General features: G+C 48.6%; 2 pseudogenes; both read right to left on the bottom strand.

The window, feature by feature from the left end:
• LOC147981088 (uncharacterized) lies at positions 1-6,003 on the bottom strand (annotated as a pseudogene).
• A 2,217-nt stretch (positions 6,004-8,220) lies between these two features.
• Positions 8,221-9,628, bottom strand: LOC147981087 (uncharacterized; annotated as a pseudogene).
• Positions 9,629-17,551: the final 7,923 nt, after the last annotated feature.

Here is a 17,551-nt window from a genome sequence, read left to right as displayed (position 1 = left end):
CTACTCATCATCGACCGTATTGGACAAAGATAGATAGTCGACGAGAGTATGTGGCCGCAGCACCAAGCTAAATGGTTGTTCGATGCGTCCATGTGCGAGATGATATGCTCCATCTTTTAACAACCTTCTGTCAGCGAAGTCAAAGCTCGGGTAGATGGTGTCAGCACTAATGGAACCAGAGGGAAAAACATCTATAGGCACCGAGAAAGAGCAATACATGCCCCAGAACATCCCACGCCCTGCGCCGCCACTGCCTAAGCTCTTGACACGGGATAGTGTCCCGGTCTGCGAATTCACTCGATACATGTTGTACCGATGGCGATAACCTGATTTATTTCACGACGTGAATGGTACAACCCGATTGTGCATCAGCATCAGCTCACCACAATTGTTGAAGAGGTGCATACTTTCCGAAAGTGGGAAGACACGCATATTCAGCTTGGCAGCCACCTCCAGCCGTGGTGGCTGGTTTGGAAGGAATTGCAGGACCATGACACCATGGACGTTAACGTGGTGGAAGCACCCTGCAAACATTAGGGGCCTTTTTGTAAAGGGATCTCTTTTGTAAACCCATCAGTTTTGTATTCCAGCAACATCCAGCGGTGGTCGCCGGGCTTGGCCATGCCAAGCATGTAGAGCTTATTGAAGCAGAGCACCACTGTTGAGTCATCACTAGCAATGCCGGAGCCCGTCGCTATGAAGTTGCCTATGTTGAAAAAGGAAAGCATGGCATGGTCCTTAGAGGGAAGCAGTGTGGTGAGCGGCGGTAGCTCTGTGAGGTGACGTGTGAGCGGGTTGAGCAGGCATACGTGGTTGTGGTCGTGGAGCAGGAGGAGGAGGCTCTCGGGGGTGACGGCGAGCAGCTCATGGTCAAGAAGTATTAAACGTGATGTTAGGATTCTGGTTGTTAGGCTAGCTGTAGATAAGGGCAGATCACGCCATCAGTTGTAACCCTAACAACCTTGTACTTATCCTTTGTACGTACGTGTATAAATATACGAGGAGGCCGGTGGTCATCATCACGGCAAATCATTCGTTCTGACTTGGTATTCAGAGCAATAAGATCCAATCCTACCCACCATGGCCGGCTCCAACGCTGCTCCCATCACCAACACTTCCGGCGCCCTTTCCACCGTCAATGCCGGCACCCTTGCCGCCGGCTCCTCCTCCTCCGCTCCAATCTCCGTCACCACTCTCGGCAACCTCATCACGCTGCGCCTCACGCGGGAGAACTTCCTGCTGTGGAAGACTCAAGCCGTCCCTGCCCTCGCCTCGAACGGTTTGTTCGGCTATGTTGCCGGCACCGAGGAAGCGCCGCCGCAGACCCTCATAGAGGGCACTGGCGATGCAGCTGTCGAGGTCGCCAACCCGGAGTTCCTTCGCTGGTTCCAGAAGGATCAGCTCGTCATGATCGCGCTCCTCGGCTCCATGACCGAGGATATACTCGGGCAGATGACCCAGCTCACCACTTCTGCTCAGGTCTGGACTACTCTTCATGAGTTGTTTGCATCACAGAATCGTGCTCGTATCATGCAGTTGCGCTACCAGCTATCCAATTTGAAGAAGAAGGACCTCACCGCCTCGGAATACTACCGCAAGATGCGGGGCTTCGCCGACGCCATGGCTTCCATCGGCAAGCCGCTCGACGATGACGAGGTGTTGGGCTACATACTCGCCGGACTAGGTCCTGAGTTTGAGCCTCTGGTCGCGTCCATCACGGCGCGCAACGACCCCATCAGCCTCAGCAGCTTCTATGCCTTCTTCCTCAGCGCCGAACTTCGCCTCGAGCAGCAGGCATCGTCCGGCAACATCCATCCGTCCGCAAACATTGCTGCGCGCCACACTGATGGTCATCGTGGCGGACAAGGCGGCCAAGGCGCACGCGGCGGACACGGCGATCAGGGCGAACGTGGTCGCGGAATGCGCGGCCGCAGCAACGGCCGGACTAACCTGAAGTGTCAGGTCTGCTCCAAGTTCGGCCACGACGCCCTCCACTGCCGCAACCGGTTCAACCACGCCTTCCAGCCAGAAGAGCAGCGTGAGCGCTCCGGCAACGTCGCCAACACCGGCCCAGGCTCGTACTCCGTCGACACCGACTGGTATGTAGATACCGGCGCCACCGATCACCTGACGAGGGACCTGGACCGTCTCAGCTTCCATGAGAAGTATGGTGGCAAAGACAAGGTGCATGCAGCCAACGGAGCAGGTATGTCTATTGCGCATGTTGGTCATTCCACTATTCCCGGTTTATCCAAACCTCTGCACCTCCGTAACATTCTGCATGTTCCACACATCAACAAACACCTCATGTCTGCACAAAAACTTGCCTATGATAATCATGCTTTTGCCGAATTCTATCCTCATCTTTTTTGTCTTAAGGACCAAGCAACGAAGGCGGTTCTTCTTCAAAGTAGATGCCACAATGGTCTCTACCCGGTGCCAAGCTACAAGCAGTCGTCGCTCGTATCTGGTCCTCGAGCTCTCTCGAGCATCAGGCTATCTTCAGATTTATGGCATAAAAGATTAGGTCATCCGTCCAAAAGTATTGTCGATTCAGTTCTTAGGTTAAATAAATTTGCTTGTGCACCATCTACCGAGTCTAGTGTTTGTGATGCGTGTCAGCGCGCAAAAGTTCATTAGCTACCTTTTCGAGATTCTAATCATGTCACTTATACACCTCTTGAAATTATTCATTCGGATGTATGGGGCCCTGCTACTACTTCCGTTGGTGGTATTAAATATTATGTGAGTTTTTTGGACGATTATAGCCATTTTACATGGATCTATCTCCTTAAACGAAAATCCGATGTTGAACAAGCCTTCTACACCTTCCAAAAACATGTTGAACGCATGCTCGATGCAAAAATTAAAACTGTTCAGACGGATTGGGGCGGCGAGTATCGCCGTCTCTCCCGCTATTTCCAAAAAGAAGGCATTGCGCACCGGGTTTCCTGTCCTCACACCTCACAACAAAATGGCATCGCAGAACGGAAACATCGTCATATCGTCGAAACAGGCATCGCTCTTCTCGCTCACTCCTCCCTCCCCGTTCGGTTTTGGGACGAGGCTTTTCTCACCGCTTGCTATCTCATAAATCGCATGCCCACTCGAGTCCTTCAAAACTCCACACCAGTCTCTTGTCTTTTTGGCGATAAACCAGACTATACATTTCTCCGTGCTTTCGGTTGCGCTTGTTGGCCGAACCTGCGCCCTTATAATAACCGCAAGCTAGAATTCCGGTCTCGGCAATGCGTTTTCTTGGGATATAGCTCCATGCACAAAGGCTACAAATGCTTAGATCGCTCTAGTGGTCGCATTTATATTTCTCGTGATGTCACTTTTGATGAACAAGTGTTTCCATTCTCAACTAGCTCAGTAGTGCAAAAGTCCACACCATCCTCTTTTTTTCCCATCACCGAGCCGGCTCTAATGGATGATCGCATGCGCAAATATGACATGACCTTGCTGCCTGATGCTTCGTGTAGCTTGTCTTTGTCTCCTGCAGGTACTCGCCAGGAGTTCACGTCGCCATGTGCGCCACGTAGCAGCCATACAGATGGGGGGCATGCAGATGTTTCAGCCGGACCCTCGGCCGTTCTCGTCACGCCGCGATCGCGCAGCCCGGCTTCTCCTGTCAGCCGGCTTAGTCTGACGCCCAACCAGGCTGACGACGTCGACCCGGCCTGTTCGTCCACCGGAACTCCAGCGTCAGTACCGCCGACGCCCCCGGCGACCCCGTCGTCCGATGCTGCCGCGGAGACTGAAGTTGCTTCGTCCAGCGCCCTGCATCCGATGATGACTCGCCTTCGCAACAACATCGTCAAGACGCTCGTGCCAAGCGATGGCACCGTCCGCTACGACCCTCGCCGTCGTGCTTTCCACGCGGAGCCTCGCTCATTTCGCGCCGCCCTTGCCGATGACCAGTGGCGGCCCGCGATGGAGTCTGAGTTCCAAGCTCTTCAACAAAACAAGACATGGTCATTGGTGCCTCGACCTCCTGGCAAAAATGTTATAGGCTGCAAATGGGTCTTCAAAGTGAAGCATAAGGCAGATGGCTCCCTCGACAAGTTCAAGGCATGGCTCGTCGCGCGTGGCTTCACTCAGCAGTACGGGCTTGATTACTCGGAAACATTCTCTCCGGTAGTCAAACCTGCCACCGTGCGCCTCGTCCTCTCGCTCGCTGTTTCCCGTGGCTGGCACTTCCGTCAAGTGGACATCAGCAATGCTTTCCTTCACGGTGTCCTCACTGAAGAAGCTTACATGCAGCAGCCCCCCGGCTTTCAGGATCAGTCACGGCCAGCCTATGTTTGCAAGCTCCACAAGGCGTTATATGGCCTCAAACAGTCTCCTCGTGCATGGTATGCCCGTCTTAGTGAGCGTCTTCAGCAGCTTGGGTTTCATCCGTCAGCAGCCAATGCATCTCTGTTTATCCTTGTTGATCGAGGTGTCACCATCTACATGCTTGTCTATGTGGATGATATCATCATCGTGAGCTCATCTGCCTCTGCCATGCATAATCTGCTTCAGTGACTCTCGGATACCTTCCCTGTGAAAGACCTTGGTTCTCTGAATTATTTTCTCGGTATTGAAGTACTTCGCAATTCCGGGGGAATGACTCTTACTCAGACAAAATATGCCCTTGATTTGCTGCAGCATACTGATATGGTGAATTGCAAAGCAATTTCAACACCCATGTGCACCCATGAGAAGCTCACTCGTGATGCTGGACATAAACTGAACGAGGATGAAGCTTTCAAGTACAGAAGCACCGTTGGAGCTCTTCAGTACTTAACTTTGACACGGCCGGATCTCTCGTTCGCCGTGAACAAAGTCTGCCAGTTCTTGTCAAGGCCCACTAATGTGCACTGGGAAGCTGTTAAACGCATCTTGCGATTTGTGAAAGGGACAGTTGCGACAGGCCTGACCATCAGGCGCTCGCCATCAACTTTGATCAGTGTATTCACTGACGCTGATTGGGCTGGCTGCAGCGATGACCGAAGATCCACCGGTGGTTTCTTTTTTGGACCAAACCTCGTTTCATGGAGTGCGAGGAAACAGCCGACAGTCTCGCGTTCATCCACCGAAGCCGAATACAAGGCGCTTGCGAATGGAACTGCTGAAGCCTCTTGGATATAATCCTTGCTGAAAGAGTTGCACGTTCCGTAGCCTCGAGCACCCATTCTATGGTGTGACAACCTCGGTGCCACGTACCTCACTGCAAATCCGGTGTTTCATGCTCGTATCAAACACATTGAGGTGGATTTCCATTTTGTGAAAGAAAAGGTGGCCATGGGTGCACTTGACGTCCGGTTCATTGCCTCTGCTGATCAGGTAGCCGATGCATTTACCAAACCTCTCACGAAGGTCATGCTTGAGCGGCTGCGCACCAATCTCAACCTTGTGTCAGGATGAGATTGCGGGGGAATGTTAAACGTGATGTATAGTTAGGATTCTGGTTGTTAGGCTAGCTGTAGATAAGAGCAGATCACGCCATCAGTTGTAACCCTAACAACCTTGTACTTATCCTTTGTACGTACGTGTATAAATATACGAGGAGGCCGGTGGTCATCATCACGGCAAATCATTCGTTCTAACTAGGAGCTCCGGGAGGACCAGTTGGATGAACTCGCCGGTGGAGGAGTTCAGTAAGCAACGGCGGTTGGGAGCAGCGAGTGGCTCGCGGAGCAGGACCCATCGCCAGGGATGGAACCGGCGGTCGAGCCCGCCGTGGGAGCGCGGTTCTGTGCAGCACTGCCGCCATGCGCGGCACACGGCACGGAAGCGGAGATAGTCGGCGACGTCGTATGCGAGGACGCGCTCGGCGATCAGCCCGGCCGGCCCATCGTCTAGATCAGACCAGTCCCTCCTGGGAGGGGGGAGCAAATCGTAGCGGGCTGGAGCGATAATCCGCGGCGTGCGTGCGCGCTTCGCCCCCCAATTGGGGAGCTGGCTGGAGCATGGTCGCAGAAGCTGATGAGGTCGTTTTCTTCCTCGCTTCGTCATACCGCCCCGCCGAGATGATGGTGTTCTTCCATCGTCTCGTCCTCCTCCTTCGCCCTCGCAGCAGGAACAGGTGGCCCTTGGCCGCTTCGCCCGACGGGAGGGACGAGGGATAGGAGGAGCATTGGATCGGGCGGCGGCTTCTTCCATTCCGGCGAGGAGGGTTTCTGCCTGATAAGCTACGGCCAAACCGGGGTGTTTCTTCTTCACAAAGTACGGCCTGTTGTGTTGCGGGGTATATATAACGACTGGTGTGCCCTGCCGACCTCGGTGGTCGATGTGGCACTAATCCGAGTCCGACACTATTCGAGCCTTACTGCCTTATCATACGCGTTTCCCTCCACAAAACTAGAGCCAAAAAAATGCGAGAAAAGATAGAGCCAATTCAAATCTCAATTTGCATAAGCACCACCTATCCGCCTTTTTTTTAGTGAATTTCATTTTTTACCCACGCCTAGTTTCACGTTTGTGACAGTATTTATCAAAAGAAAAGAAAAATCACATTTTTACTCAATTTAATCAAAAAAATTCCACAAATTACCTCATTTTAGAAAAATCATTGTTTCTCTGTTTGACTGTACATGCCATGTCGACGGTTTAGTTTTCATTCGTGTTTTTCTTCTGGTTTATTTGCACTAAACCAGACCCAGCCCAACTAGTCGAGTGTGACCTGACCCAAGTGACCTCGTCACGACGCTAGTTGAACCGCACCCGACCCACTAGCAATGGCGTCCTCTCGTCCCCGACGGCTCCATTGCTCCTGCCTCCCTAGGACAACCAGGATCAGGATGCGACAGGTTTCCCTGTCCGTCGTCGGTGCCGCCGTTGGGCTGCATCGTCTCTTGTGGCCTTTGGGCAATGGAGGCGCGTGGTAGATCCCAATTCTTGTCGGTGGGAGGGCTTTATTTTTAGGTGTTTGTTTAGTTTGGTTAGGCTTTGTATTCTTCTCAGAAAGGCGAGACATCGACAACTTCCTGAAGATGGAATATAGTTCTTCCATCATAGCCCTCACATCCCGATGGTGCATATACCATCATTAGAGGGTGTGTGGAGGTGTGTCTCCGACGGATCACGTGGGATCCGGTCGGTGTTTCTCTTCTATGGATCCTTTTGGATCCGGTATTCGCTCGTCTGTGTTCGTGTGTCTACGGCTAGTTTCATTTTATCTACACTTTACTTCATCGATGATAGTTGTTCGAAGCCACGTATAAGATGGATAGTCAATTGACTACCGAGCTTTTTGATGAAACTAGCATATAGGTGTAGAAATATTGGAACAAATTTGTATAAATTCGTATATTCGACTACACAATTTGAAATTGACTACACAAGACGACATTTCTGGCACCGCCACTACTGATGCACTAGTCCCATGAAGTCTTAGCACGACGATTTCCCAACTGTCTACTACAACAAGATTTTCTCCGCTCCAGTGAGGGAGGGTGATGACGGCGACGCGCCTTCGGCTTGCTCCAGTGCTTGTAGTCGTTGTTAGATGCTCTATGGATTTGGGTGTAATTTCGTTTACTTCCGGTGTTCTCTATACTAACTTGACAAGTGATGAATGGATCTCAAGGTTTTCCCCAAAAAATATAAACACATTTTTTTAGACAAAAAATATAAACACATGTGTGCATAGAAATGGAGTTTTGGTCCTATATTAGCACTGCCTTGCTGGTTTACGGCACTAACTAACTAACTGGTGTTTGCCTCAAAGGTAGGCCTCGTAAATGTACAGATTCAGCTATACAAAGATTAGGCCTACACGGGTTTAGGTTTAAAAAGTTAACCTGGAATTCAAATGGAAAACTAACTCATAGAGCGGTGCAGAACTGTATTCAGTCGAGTGAAGTCAATATTTCCATCTTGGATTACACAGCCCAGGTGGGGAAACAAAAATTGCACAAGCAACTTGTTGCTTATTCTCCAATTGAAGTCGAGTCACGGGTACACTGATTTCTTTAGCACAGCATGCAACGATGTGTTGATCCCCAGTAAAGAGATAATCTGCATGCTAATCCCTTGCCTTTATTTTCCGGGCTAAACTCCTCTTCGCGTTAGACTAGTCGCTAGATGCTTACAAATCTGTGACAGATTTGATATGCAAATTAATCTGTGTTCGGACCAGTCATCCATACATAACTAGCTAGATACATGGACTCAAATACTAGCTCCAATGGGACAAACAGTGCATTTTGCATAACCATGCATGCTAAATTATCATAGGAAATTAATGGGGTAAACTACTCGTCGATCGACCGTATTGGACAAAGCTATATAGTCAACGAGAGTACGCGGCCCCAGCACCAACCTACATGGTCTTTCGATGCGTCCATACGGGAGATGATAAGCTCCAACTTTTAATGACCTTCTCTCGTCGAAGTCAAAGCTCGGATAGATGGTGTTAACACTAATAGAGCCAGAGGGAAAAACCTCTAGAGATACCGAGAAAGAGCAATGCATGCCCAAGAACATCGCACGCCCTGCGCCGCCACCGCCCAAGCTCTTGACGCGGAATAGTGTCCCCTTATCCAAGTTCACTCGATACATGTTGTACCGATAACCCCAATTATTCCGCGACGTTAATGGTACAATCAGACGGTGCAGCAGCATCAGCTGACCACAATTGTTGACGAGCTGTATATTTTGCGAAATCGGCGAGACATGCATATTCAACTTGGCAACCACCTGCAGCCGTGGTTTCTGGTTTGGACCGATTTGCAGCACCATGACACCATGAGCGTTAACGAGGTAGAAGCGCCCTGCAAACATTAAGGGCGTTTTTGTGAACCCATCATGGTTGTACTTCAGCAACATCCAGTTGTCGTCGCCGGGCTTGGCCATGCCAAGCATGCTCAGCATATTGAAACAGAGCACTACTGTTGAATCATCACTAGCAATGCCCGAGCCCGTCGCTAAGAAGTAGTATATGTCGAAATAGGAAAGCATGACATGGTCCTCAAAGGGAAGCAGCGTGGTGAGCGGCGGTAGCTTTATGAGGTGACGCGTGAGCGGGTTGAGCAGGCGAATGTGGTTATGGTCGTGGAGCAGGACGAGGAGGCCCTCTGGGGTTACACCCAGCAGCTCATGGTCAAGGAGCTCCGGGATGTCCAGTTGAATGCACTCGCCGGTGGAAGAGTTGAGGAAGCTACGGCGGTTGGGAGCAGCGAGTGGTTCGCGGAGCAGGACCCACCGCCAGGGATGGAACCGGCGGTCGAGCCCGCTGTGGGAGCGCGGTTCTGTGCAGCACTGCCGCCATGCGCGGCACACGGCACGGAAAGCGGAGATAGTCGGCGACGTCATACGCGAGGACACGCTCGGCGATCAGCCCGGCCGGCCCATCGTCCAGATCAGACCAGTCCCTCCTGGGAGGGGAGACCAAATCAGATCGGACGGGAGTGATAATCCGCGGTGTGCGTGCGCGCTTCGCGCCCCAATTGAAGAGCTGGCTGGAGCAAGGTCGCAGAAGCTGATGAGGCCGTTTCCTTCCCCGCCGAGATGATGGTTTTCTTCCATCGTCTCCTCCTCCTCCTTCGCTCTCGCAACAGGAACAGATGGTCCTTGGCCGCTTCGCCCGACGGAAGGGACGAGGGATAGGAGGAGCATGGGATCGGGCGGCGGCTTCCATTCCGGCGACGAGGGTTTCCGCCCGAGGAAGGACAAAACGCGGGCTGCTTCACAAGGTACGGCCTCAAAAGCCTGTGCTGCGGTCCGGCCCTGGTATATAACGAACTAGGGGGTCGGTGTGGGCCTAATCCGAGTCTGACTGCCTTTTATCACACGCGTTTCCCTCCACAGAATTAGAGCAAAGAAAAAGTGGATCGAGATTTCTCAAGAAAAAAAGAAGAGCAACTAGTTAACGACCGCTCCTCCGGAAGCCTCGCAATGATCAGCGTCACTTAGCGCACTTTTAGTCATTCGCCACGTGTCGCGCTCTTGGCGTTCCCTTCGGATTTTATTTTATTTTTCCGCACGTATTTCTGGCTTTTTCAATGGTTTTTTTAAGTTTTTTTTAAGTTTTGGTTTTTCACTGGTCTTTCTTAGATTTTCGATCAAAAAAAATTTACGCGAAAAAACTTGTTTTTTTTTCCTTCGCGAGAGTCACGGTTTTGCTTCCGCAAGAGGCACGGTTTTGCTTTCGCGAGAGTCACGGTCGTGCCTCTCAGAAACGAATAAACCGTTTTCTCCTTTTTTTCCCTATCGCGAGAGTCATGGTTTTGTTTTCACGAGAGGCATGGTTGTGTGCTTTAGCGAGAGTCCTCTCGGAAACGAAAAAAACGTGTTTTTTTTCCGCGAGAGTCACGGTGTTGCTTCCGCAAGAGGCACTGTTTTGCTTTCGTGAGAGTTACGGCCGTGCCTCTCAGAAAAAAAACATGTTTTTTGTTTTTTTTCCTTTCACGAGAGGCATGGTTATGCTTTCGCGAGAGTCACGACCGTGCCTCATCGGAAACGTAAAAAAAACATGTTTTATCTTTATCTTTTTTCCTTTCGCGAGAGTCACAGTTTTGCTTCCGCAAGAGGTACAATTGTGATTCCGTGAGAGGCACGGACGTGCCTCTTTCGGAAAGGAAAAAAACCCGTGCTCCCGGTTCAGTTTTTTTGTCTGATTTTTTCGTGAAAAAAAAGTTTGTCAAAACCTAACAACATGGGATCTAGTTTTGAAGATCTCGATGCAAGGAATCGAAGGATGAAAGCGGATCGAGATTTGGACGCACGGTTTAAGAGATAAACATTTTGAATAAAAGGATTTATAAAAAAAAGGAAAACTCTCAGGTTGCGACAAGTGGCGCACAGTGCGCCACTTGTCACAACCTGGGAAAGTTGGAGTGATCTTTGCAACGAGTACTCATCAACTAGTGATTTTTAGAAAAAAGAGCAAAAAAAATTTGCGAGAAAAATAGAGCCAAACTCAAATCTCAGTTTGCATAAGCACCACCTATCCGCCTTGTTTCTTTGAGTGAATTCCATTTTTTACCCATACCTAGTTTCACGTTTGTGACAGAATTTACCAAAAAGACACATTTTTACTTAATTTATTACCTCCATCCATAATTATGCAACATCGCAGAATGATGGAGATATTATTTACCTCCATCCATAGTTTTTAAAATATTACATAATGTATAATTTAGCAAGGAGGGAGTATATATGAACATATAATTGTTGGATTTTCCATGATTATTATTCACAGTACACAATAATTATTATCTATTCCATCATGGCAACGGAAAATATGACAAGAATCCTCCTAGGATTTTTGGAACAATATAAGATGATGGGCTTCAAAGAGGAGGCCAAGTGGGCCTGTCACACCTTGGGCCTGAGGCACGTGGGCCTGGCATGTGGGCCCATCGGTCAAACCCTAGCCCAGGCTTCTTTTCCTCTGAAAAATTCCTATGTATATTTGTTTTGCTTTTCCTTGCTCTGGAAAAGTCATTTTCTTGTGTGGCTTTTTGATGCTTTCTGTGTGGTTTTCTTGCATCCCCCTTCGATATGCAAACTTGCAAAATAAAAGGAATTTGGGGTAAAATGATGCAATAATATGTAAAACATAATTATGTGTGTGCAATTTACTTTACGAAATGGTGATGCAGAATGCACGTATCAATACCCACAATGATACGGGACGCCTCGGAGATGATCTTTCACGGTGCCAAAGAACTCACAAAGAGCAGCAACAAACTCACTCGAAACTTGTTTTAACAAACTTTGTTTCTCTCAAGTGGCAAGAACAAGAGGAAACACTCTCAGATAAATTGCAACGGATAACTAGCTTGGTTTACAAGGATGCAACCCAAACCGTGAAGCTTGTGAACCTATGAAGAATCACAAGAGGGAACCACAAGGATCCTATATGAATTGAGGACAAGCCCTCCAATCTACACACACGAGCTAACACTCAACGATACTAGTGCTCACAGCACAACACAACCTCACCGGCTGTCTACAAACATAAACTCAGAAACCTCATCCCCCTTCATATGGAACAGCTGGGGAGTATTTATACTAGAAGCACCCACTAGTTAGGTGTGAAAACAACTCAAAATGAAGGGTAAATTTGTGAGCCCCAAGCTGTAGCAGGAGCAAACTTGTTGAGCCTCGCGCTGTAATAAATTCCTGGACAGCTTGCATGGAAACTCGCACAACTTTTGACTCAAGACCTCAAATGATGCACCATTTTTTTGAATGAAAGCTGACTTAAAAGACCATCTTTTCCAGCCTCTATAAAGTGCTAGAGACTTCCAGAATTAATTAGGTTTAGGTGGGAAGTTGCAGCTGGAAATCTGATGTGTCATTTCTCCCAAAATAGGCGTCGGAAGCTTCCCAACTAAGATAATGGTTTTGCCCTTGTCTTCCTTTGGATGCTCTAATGGTTCAGCATTTGTGCTAGCATTAATCTCACTCTTGGATGCCTTGGTCATGATCTGATCCACATTATCCTCCCTTCCTTCAAACAAAACCGTCCCGGTTTTGAGGTATTCTTTTTGGGCTTCTTCACTTGTGGGAATCGCTCAACCTTGAGTACTTGATCCACCATAGGTTTCAAGACATGGTTCACTCCTTGATGCATGAAAGAATACTTGTTAGACCTCCCATGGTGAGTAGCATCATGATCAAACTGCCACGGTCTTCCCAAAAGAAGATGACAAGCTTGCATTGGCACCACATCACATACCACTTTGTCCACATAACTTCCCACTGAAAATTGCACCCTAGCACGATGCGTAATCTTCAGCTTACCAACACCATTCAGCCACTTCACATAATATGGCCGTGGCTTCCTCCATGTTGATATCCCAAGAGCATGCACAAGATCACTACTAATGATGTTGTTGTAGCTGCCTCCATCGATGATCACCTTGCAGTTTTTGTCCTTGATCTTGTAAATGGATTGGAACACATTTTGTCGCTGGCCCTTCTCAACAATAGGAGCATCATCATGAGCCACTTTGCGAACCATGACATTAACACCATCTCCTCCATCTGAACTCAGAGGTGCTCCGGTCTCAAAAGTACAATAATTTGCATCTTTCTTCTCATATTCAGATTTGTCACTTGAGTCATCGGTGACATATCCATCATTTGTGAGTAAAACCTTCTTCAGATTAGGACAATCCTTCTTGAAGTGACCTCTACTGATGGTGTCCTGGACTAGGGGGTACTCAACACGTCATCTCCCGATCTATTAGATTGGGCCGAGGACCCCCATGGCCGTATACTCATGGGCCAGTTCGGACAGCTGCCGCATACAAGGAAGATTCCACAAGACTTGGCGATCAAGACAAGGACTCCTCCCCACCGGCGTATTCGGCTAGGACTCTTGTTATCCTAGGCCTCTGGTGCATTATATAAACCGAGGTCAGGCTAGTCGATAGACATATACATACAATCATACCATAGGCTAGCTTCTAGGGTTTAGCCTCTATAATCTCGTGGTAGATCAACTCTTGTAATACTCATATCATCAAGAACAATCAAGCAGGACGTAGGGTATTACCTCCATCAAGAGGGCCCGAACCTGGGTAAAACATCGTGTCCCCTGCCTCCTGTTACCATCGATCTTAGACGCACAGTTCGGGACCCCCTACCCGAGATCCGCCGGTTTTGACACCGACATTTGTGCTTTCATTGAGAGTTTCCCTGTGTGATCGGCAAAAGGATCAATGGCTCGTCTGCGGATTAACTGCGACGTTGGCATCTTCATCGCCAGCTCGACTGGTCACCTTGGCTCGACCGAGGACCGTGCTCCATCTCCGATCGTCATGTTTGGACGGGGGCCTTCTTCAACATCAACTCCGATCTCTATCATGATCATAGAGGAGTCATCCATGGAGCTCGAGGGCTTAACGTCAACATTGCCCTCGGGCGGCCGGACTGTTTTTATGGACAACGAACTTGTATTCACCGTCACCACCTCCTCGAGTGTCGGTTTGACGATTTCTTTGGTAGAATAGTGCGGAATTACGTCTACAACAGCCATGCAAAATTTCGTCGAGTTCCGACGGAGGAATCTCCAACAATCTACGATATACCGGAGACCTGTCAAATCTGGATGGGAATCTGGACGAGTTTAGGGCGTGGTCTCCAGAGCCCAGCTCGGAGGTCCTTTGGAAAATCCAATCGTTCATCTACTGCGGAATTCCCATATCTACCACCCCTCCAAATTTCAGCTCGATCCGACGGTTCAAACTCCGGGAACCTTCCGATGAGTGGACCAATTTTCGGATCTGTTTTCTGCGCGAATACAGATCCGACCCGAATTCATGTTTCTTTATGAACGTGATATTGGACAACCTTTTTAGAGGAGCTCTCTTCTAGGGTATTGTGTGTCGTCTTTAAACACGTGCCCGTAAAATTTGAAGCCTCCCCTGAGGTCATCTTCATCATCATGCTGGTGTCAAACCAGTCCGGCAATATTGCTCCAAGGCTGCCGACCTGCGCTAGACACGTCGTCGCTTTGTTGAGCCGAGCTCAACTTCTTCGGATCATTATCTCGGCAAGACGAACAAGAGTTCGGCATCGCGAAGGATAAATCATCACCAACATCACCGCCCCACGGATTACACGGAGCGGGCACACCGTCATCGCCGCACGGTCACTTCATAAAGCCGGCATTGACCACGTCACGACCTGCATCGGTAGGGCCACACTGTTGCTTCTTCAAGCCGGTGTCCATCACGCCGAACTACTTCAACACCCCGGCTGACATGGCAGCTACTACAACTCCTCATCGGCCTGCTCCGTCACCTCGGCTAGACCGAGGACTTGGCTATTTCTTCATCAACATACTTCGGTGACTTCGGCGTCACCAGCCAACCAGCTTCGTCACGTTAGCTGGACCGAGGGCTTCGCCTCGGCAAGCCAACCTTTGCCAGCATCACCAGGCCATCGCTTTATTGCCCATCAGGCAATGGGTGTGTGGATCGATTCCCAATTTTGGGAGTCTCTTTTCTTCGGAATGCTACAACAAATAAACCAGGTGCTATTAATCCTAAGAATTTTTGCTTGTTGGGTTTATTTTTCTTAAGGAATTATTACTCTGGTTTGTTCCATCATCTGTATATAGGTCTATCAAATGATGGCCGCATTAACGATGGTCGCATAGTGGTTCGGTCAGTTTCCGTACATGGTCCGGCGAACGCCGCATCCGGAACTCGGACCGACCTGTGAATTCAGGCTTTGCCACGCCTTTACCGCATCACGCCGATGCCCTGCATCGACATTGACTTCGGCGCCAGGCCATATTTCTTTTATTACTCACTTTGCATAAATTATTTATTATGCAACATTTTTTTATTATCATTACTATTATCTCCGGTTTGCACTATTTTTTGTGCACAGGAAAATGATCCGGGTTGGGAAGTATCATTAACTCGGCGTACTGACATACCACGCCACCTTGCCTAGACGGGGGGCTTCGTTAACACTTCATTACCCCATGCCGGGGACTTCGGTATCACTCTACTGGCCTGCATTGATCGTGCTATGTCACCACTTCGGTGTGTCGAGCTCTCCGCTCCGCCACCTTGGGACCGGCTTGGGGGATGGAACCTTGTACCGCATCAAGCTCGGACCGTGTCATCAATGCCGAACACATTAACCAGCTAAGTCGCTTTCATGCTCAAAGTTTTAATTTTTAACTTGTGTTCGGTTCGACCACATTATACTTTTTTGGAAAAAAGTTGCTTGTAAAAAATCTCCTTGTCAAAACTTTGTTTGTGACATGCAAATTCAAATACCTCGTTTATTTGGGGGCTCCCTTGACGGAGCTTTTCTTCTTGCATATGATTATACTTGTACGACTTTGTTCCTTGTTCGTGTATTACGCCACAATATGCACCATATTGACATAAGCGATTTGCAAGCTGGGTTGCCTGGCTCCTGTGCTTACCCCTACGTTCCCGATTGTTCGGCTAGGGAGTAAAGGGAGCACCTCTGCGATTGTCACGACCGGGTCATCCGAGCTCTAACCTCAGACTGAGTGAAGCCGAAAGCTAGCGCTCTTATTGTTTTCAATCATGGTCGGCACACAATGGAACTCATGAGTACAAAAAATCTATTGCACAAGTCTCATAGTAATAATGAGCACCGAAGAAAGGTATCGGTGGGGGTACTATTTTCTTCGAAGATGCTTCTTACACTTTGTTAGTAATATAGCATAAGTTCCCTGAGCGTGCTTTGTCTGTTACAGCCTTATGGCCTGATTACCTGGTCATCGGAAACACCGTCGATACTCTCGACAGGCGGAGTACATGACACGTTTCGGCCCATGGCCGAAGAGGGAGAAGCCGACGGTCGGTTAAGACGCGTTTAAAGTTCGGGTGAACACAAATATGATACAAGTACTTCGGTACATACAATTGTTATAGATAAAATTCTTACCCAAGTCACTTGGGGGCTCTTAAAATTTATATATGAGCTGTAAATGTGTTTTCTTCTTGGTCGTTGTCAAAACACGACAGAAGCACAATTTTTTCTTTCTCTTCCAATTTTCGGATTGGCACCGAACACTTGATCTTGTTCGGACGTCATGTTTTTGCTAATGTTTTTTGGTTTTTCAAGCTTTTGGCACTTTTAAACTATTTGTGTGTTTTCAGCACAAGTCTCGCAGTGCAATGTCGGACACCTTTAGAGATTCAGCAAAAACATTCTCGGATATTGCTATATATGCATCGGTGTCGAATTGTGTCTTCAGTCAATAGTTGGGTTGCCCGGCTCCTGCGCTTGCCTCCTACGTTCCGCTCTGTTCGGCTAGGTGTGCAAAGGGGGAACCACTACAATTGTGCTTCCAGCTCACTTGATTAAGCATCTCAGTGGAGAAAGCCGAAAACTGACTGTCACAATAAGTGTAAACTGGTCAGCAATCCGATGACTGTATTAAATGACGGGCCATTCATAACATTGGTCGAAGTGTTTACGACTTGACCTCGATTGTCGCCGAACACTACCGGCGGCTAGTAACTGGCCTCCCAAACTAAAATCCTCAATATTTTGCTCTTACATTAGAGCTAAGGTTTCATGATCATGCTTAGCACGACAACCCAAAGAAAGGGATCGATAGCGGGACTATTTTCTTTGGAAGACATTTCTTATGTTAAACAGTAATATAACATATCTCTCTGCGTACCTTTGTTTATAAAACCGTATGGCCAGATTGCCTTGTTTGTCGTAAATCTTTACCCTCATAAAGGCTTTATAAAGTAAGACAAACACTCCTCGGCTACTGGCCGAGGAGGTGGAAGCCGATGGTCAGTCAACAAAGTTTTGTACAATGCGGATCCGAGCATTAAGTGACGTAAAGTACTTGGATACATAGAGTCATTACACATAATTTGTGATTTAACTATGGATATCGATCCTTAATTCAGCCACCTGTGCCTGCATTAAGGCTCGGGGGCTACTGGGCTTCGGGCTTATTATTTACAAATATTAAAGGGGCACATCGATCCCCTGATCTGGTGTTGCCACCCGACCAGTGTCTCAGGGGCTACTGCATTGCCTGTCCAATGCAGAAAATTTTAAGTGCAATACAGTTTCTGAGGAGATTATG

This window comes from Triticum urartu, chromosome 3A, assembly GCF_056163025.1.
Source record: "Triticum urartu cultivar PI428250 chromosome 3A, HENAU_Tu73, whole genome shotgun sequence".
Lineage (NCBI taxonomy): Eukaryota > Viridiplantae > Streptophyta > Magnoliopsida > Poales > Poaceae > Triticum > Triticum urartu.
The sequence above is the reverse complement of the archived record's forward strand: the minus strand, read 5'-3'. Positions and strand labels throughout refer to the sequence as shown.